Raw genomic sequence first — 6,000 nt, forward strand, 5'->3', positions numbered from 1 at the left:
AGTCTCATGTAAGCAGTGCGTGCATGCATTGTATCCCTTATTTGTCTGTCCCGAAAGGTTACTGAGAGCAGGCCAATCGTTGATGGTTACAAAAAGCAACGCTCGTAGGTCAAATTCCTCTCCTTTGTGCTCATCCCAGACACGTACACCAGGTCTGGCCCACAACTGTAAAAGTTCTTCAACTAATGGCCTTAGGTACACATCGAAGTCGTTGCCGGGTTGCTTAGGGCCTTGGATGAGAATTGGCATCATAATGAACTTCCGCTTCATGCACAACCAAGGAGGAAGGTTGTAGATGCATAGAGTCACGGGCCAGGTGCTATGGCTGGAGCTCTGCTCGCCAAAAGGATTAATGCCATCAGTATTTAGACCAAATCTTATGTTCCTTGCGTCAGCTGCAAAATCTTTGAACACTCTGTCGATCTTTCTCCATTGCGTTCCATCAGCGGTGTGTCTCAACTCCCCGTCGGACTTACGGTCCTCTTTGTGCCATCGCAACGACTTGGCATGCTTTTTGTTCATGAACAGACGTTTCAACCGTGGTATTATAGGAGCATACCACATCACCTTGGCGGGAACCCTCTTCCTGGGTTTCTCGCCCTCAACATCGTCACCAGGGTCATCGCCTCTGATCTTATAACGCAATGCAGTGCATACAGGGCATTCATTCAAATTCTCGTATTCACCGCGGTAGAGGATGCAGTCGTTAATGCATGCATGTATCTTCAGAACCTCTAAACCTAGAGGGCAGACAGCCTTCTTTGCTTCGTACGTACTGGCGGGCAACTCGTTATTCTTCGGGAACATATTCTTCAACATTTTCAGCAAATTTTCAAATGATGAGTCACCTACACCTTCCTGTGCCTTCCATTTTAGCAAATCCAGTGTGCAGCCCAGCTTTTTCAGACTATTATCGCATCCTGGATACAACGACTTTTTGTGATCCTCTAACATGCGATCCAAATTCTCCCTATCCTTGTCAGTTTCGCAGCGTCTCCGTGCATCAGCAATGGTCCGACCAAGATCATCAGCGGGCTCATCATGTGCCTCTTCTTCACCTTCACCTAACCCTTCCCCACCTTCAGCATCATCCTCCATGAAAGTATCACCGAAATGATCATGATAGTTGTCATCGATATCATCCCCTTCTTCATCTTCTTCCATTCTAACCCCTCTTTCTCCATGCTTGGTCCAACAATTATAGCTTCGCATGAAACCGTGCCGAAGCAGGTGCATGTGAACGTCTCTTGAGGAGGAGTAACCCTTCTGATTCTTACAGACAGCACATGGACAGATAATAAAACCTTGCTGCTTGTTCGCATTTGCCACTACGAGAAAATCTTTCAAACCCGTAGTGAACTCGCCGGAGAGTCGGGGACCGTACATCCATTGCCGATTCATCTGCATTATTATGATATAAGGTATATAATTAACCATCATGCATTTGTTAAACTAACTAGCTAGAAATAATACAAATTAAACAATGAACTACACACATGCATATTTTATCAATGACACATGAAAGGTTCAAGTTGCTAACCGCGATCGCGGAGGAAAAATAAATGAGAAAGCTCAAGTGTGGCTCGGACACTTCATATCATGTTTGTTTCAGGCTCTCGGGCATTTCATCGAACACCTTGTGTGCATAGGAGGAACCAAAAGCAAACCCACCACCCCCTTCTGAAAATTGTGAAGTGAGCTGAGTGAAGTGAAGTGAGCTGAGTCCTATATATAGGGATGGGCCTTTAGTCCCGGTTGGCCTGGCCAACCGCGACTAAAGGCCTTCGGGGACCTTTAGTCCCGGTTGGCCAGGCCAACCGGGACTAAAGCCCCTCCCGTCCGCCAGCTGTCGACCGAGCGCGCTGGGCCCAGATAGTTGGTCGCGGGTCTCCTTCCGAACCGCGACTAAAGACCCCTTTGGTCGCGGTTCGATTGTTTTGGGGACTAATGGGGGCGTATGGAAACCTCTTTTTCTACCAGTGGGAGTTATGAGCCACCCTCCAGGTGAACATTCTAACTTTGTGCTGGCACGGCATCTTCCAAATTCTGCTCCAAAAAGTACTCTCGCATGCATCGAGCGAGCCCTGAATCTCCACGCTCATGCCTGCCTCTGACCCACTTGCTATTTCCTGCACCTTAACTTGCAGCTTATACGCCTGTTTCACAGAGTGCAGCCCTTTCTCATCATAATGCCAGGCGATGAAATCTTGCATGCCGTCCCGTAGGGGAATCGCAAGTATGAGGTTGGCATCTTCTGGGACAAAGATGTCCCGAACTAGGGGTTCATCCCAAGCACCTGTGATCGGGTTTATGAGCTCGTGCACCTTGCTGAGCAGGATCCCGTTCCTTGGCGTCTGCACCCGTCGAGTCCAGGCTTTTGGCAGCCAGGGGTCATCCCAAATGCTCACATTATGGCCGTTACCAATTCTCCAGATGTAGCCGTGTTTGAACAGCTCCAGACCGTGAAGCAGGCTCCTCCAAGTGTTGGAGATACCCTCCCTAGGTGCTGCATTGAGGATATTACCATCGGGGTAGTACTTGGCCTGCAATACCTGGGCACACAAGCTGTCCGGCCTTTGAATGAGCCGCCATATCTGCCTAGATAACATGGCAATATTGAAACAATGAATGTCTCTGAACCCTAAGCCTCCATGCGCCTTAGACTTCGTCAGTTTAGGCCACCCAATCCAGTGTATCTTGGACTCACTATCCTGCTGGCTCCACCAAAATTTTGCAATGAGCGAGCTGATTTCCTCACAAAGGGTTTTTGTTAAATAAAAACATGACATCGCATATGTTGGAATGGCTTGCGCCACGGCTTTCACGAGCACCTCTTTGCCAACCTTGTCCAACAGCCTCTCCTTCCACCCCTGTACTCGCCTCCAGATGGCATCTTTGATGTAAGCAAAAACTTGTTTGCGTGACCGTCCCACATACACCGGTAAGCCAAGATACCGTTCATTCCAGGTTTCACATGATATACCAACGCACCGCTTCACATCCTCCTTCTGTGCTGCCCTGGAGTTTGCACTAAACATTACCGCACTCTTCTCCTTGTTGATGCATTGTCCTGAACAGTCCTCGTATAGATCCAGGATCTTCTTCAGTTCGCTGGCCTCATTGCTATTCGCCTTGATCATCAGGACCGAGTCGTCAGCGAAGAAAAGGTGGGTGATTGCTGGTGCACCCTGGCACACTTTGACACCTCCTAATCTCCCCTCCCTCTCCGCAGCGTGCAGCAATGCAGACAGCCCCTCGGCGCATATGACAAAAAGGTACGGTGAGAGCGGATCCCCTTGGCGCAAACCCCGGGTCGGCTCAAACTGCTCTATAAGGGTGCCGTTGACCTTAATTCGATATTTTACAGTGGTAACGCATTTCATTATCAAACTGACCCAAGCATCAGAAAAGCCCAGCCTCTCCATCATCGCCTTGAGGAAACTCCATTTGACACGGTCATACGCTTTGCTCATATCTGCTTTGATTGCTGCGTATCCTTCCTTCCCTCTCCGCTTGTTCAGTAACATATGCGATAGCTCGTAAGCAATGAGGACATTGTCCGTGATCAGGCGTCATGGCACAAATGCACTCTGGTTCTATGAGATCACCTCCGTAAGATAAGTTTTAGCCTATTTGCAAGGACTTTTGAAACCAGTTTGTACAACACGTTGCACAAACTTATAGGTCTCAAGTCCTTTATCCTGCTAGGATTCTTCACCTTCGGTATGAGAACGACATATGTATCATTCCACCCACACGGCATTGGACCTCCATTCAGCACCTTCAAAACCTCGTCAACAATTCTCTCTCCCATCATGTTCCAGTGTTTCTTATACACCAGAGACGGCATGCCATCCGGCCCTGGCGCCTTCAAGTCACCAATATGATCAAGGGCCACCTTAATTTCTTCCTTGGTGAACTCCTTCATGAGACAATCATTCATTTGCGGTGTAACCCGCACCTGAACCTCCTGTGTTAGTTCCTCCATTCTGCTGCTTCGTTTTGTTTTAAACAAATCCTGAAAAAAAGAGCACACATAATTAGTCATCTCGGGTCCCTCCGCCACCATCGAGCCATCCTCCCTCCTCAACTCCTTCAATTTATTGTTCTTCTTCCTTGCTGTGGCACATTTATGCAGAAATTTTGTATTCCTCCCCCACTCCTTCAGCCACCAAACATGTGCCCTTTGCCTCCACTTGATATGAAGTAGTTCTTCCAGGCGTGCAACCTCCCCTCTCCACCAGGCCTCCTCCTTCACCTTCTCCTCCGATATTCCTCGCCGCCTCCATTTCTCCACCTCGCAATTCGCCTTCTTTAATCTCATTCCCAGCTCCCCCACCACCTCCTTATTCCATTTTTCCAACCTTCTAGCCACTCCCTCCAAGGCCCGTGACATTTCTCCTTCTCCTTCCACCCAGCTCTCCTCCCAAGCCTTCTTAATCATCTCATCATATCCTTCCTCCTGCATCCACCGAGCCTCAAAGCGAAAGGTTTTATCCCGTACCCCTTCCGTGGCTGCTTGCTCCGTTATCACTAGTACAGGCCTGTGATCAGAGTGTCTCGGGTCACCGTTAATCACACGGAAGTCCGGGAACTGTGCACACCATTCCTCATTTGTTGTTGCTCTGTCTAGCCTCTCACATATATATGTTGCACTCTCCTCGCTGTGATTCCTCCATGTAAACATGTCACCCTCAAACCCAATATCTTGAAGCTCACAGAAGTTGAGAGCCTCACGAAATCGGTCCATATAACCATGCCCCCTCGGTGCCCCTCCCATCTTTTCATCATTGCTTAAAATTTCATTGAAATCTCCCAAACACATCCATGGCCTTCCATCTTGATGTTGTTGCTTTAGTGTGCGTAGAACCTTCCATGTCTCCACCTTCCTGTCCCACTGTGACTCCCCATAGACCCCAGTAAGTCTCCATACGCCCTTCTCGTCTGTCTCATCTGCATCAATGTGTCTCCTCCCCATCGATCTCAGCATCACTTCCACCCCTCTCCTCCAGAACATTGCCATCCCCCTACTCCGCCCCTCCGGGTCCCAAGCCACCATGCTAGCGAGCCCTAGCTTCCGCCTCAACCAATCCATCTGGCTGGTCGTGTTGAATTGAAATTCCACACGCTACAAGACCGGACCAACTAGTATCTATCTACTGCTACAACCTCGATCCGCAGTGGATGGAATAGATTTTCTTACTCTACATAGATGGAGGAGAGGGAGACAGTAGACGTGCTGCTAATTCGTGTGGGGCGAGCTCACGGAGACCATCAACGCCCTGCTCAAGGAGATCGTCGCCGGCATCCAGAGTCTCAGGTACATCAAGTCTCAGTTATCACTTTATATCAATATTAATTCTTGTATTTGTGAAAGCTTAATTTCATGTTACAAATTGATGGGCCATAGTTTTTTTTAGAATCACCGGGGGGGGGGGGGGAGCTCCCCCACCTGAATATATTGCTCAAAACGGCTGTAGAAACAGCAGATCCAGATTACAGAGGCACGGTGCATCGTGCAGAGAGGTAGGTACGCCACGCGAAGACGTCCTCCTTGTCACCCGTATCAACAAGACGGTGTGACCAGAGCTCTAAGTCCGATACTAGGTTTCTAATTGTTATTACAGAGCATTGATCAACATTCCTAAAGAGCATATCATTTCGCGCAGCCCAAATGCTGGAGAGTAGCGCGAGAAGGACGAAGGGCCATGCGTTCTTAGGCAGATGTTGAGGTAGTGGAACGTCCCAAAGTTCATTGAGGTCATCATCCTGTGGCAGAACACCAACTCGATGCCAAATTTTGTTGGCGAGGGGGCATGTGATGAAGAGGTGAGTGGAGTCTTCGGGCAGCGTAGCACACCGTGTGCATAAGTCCGAGGAGATTATATTCTTGTGGGCAAGATTCACGGCGGTGCTTAGGCAATCTTTGAAGAAGCCAAGCAAAGATCTTTGTCTTGCGAGGGGCCTTGGTGTTCCAGATGAGGGGAGCAATGAGGTTCG

Source organism: Aegilops tauschii, chromosome 1 (assembly GCF_002575655.3).
Source record: "Aegilops tauschii subsp. strangulata cultivar AL8/78 chromosome 1, Aet v6.0, whole genome shotgun sequence".
Lineage (NCBI taxonomy): Eukaryota > Viridiplantae > Streptophyta > Magnoliopsida > Poales > Poaceae > Aegilops > Aegilops tauschii.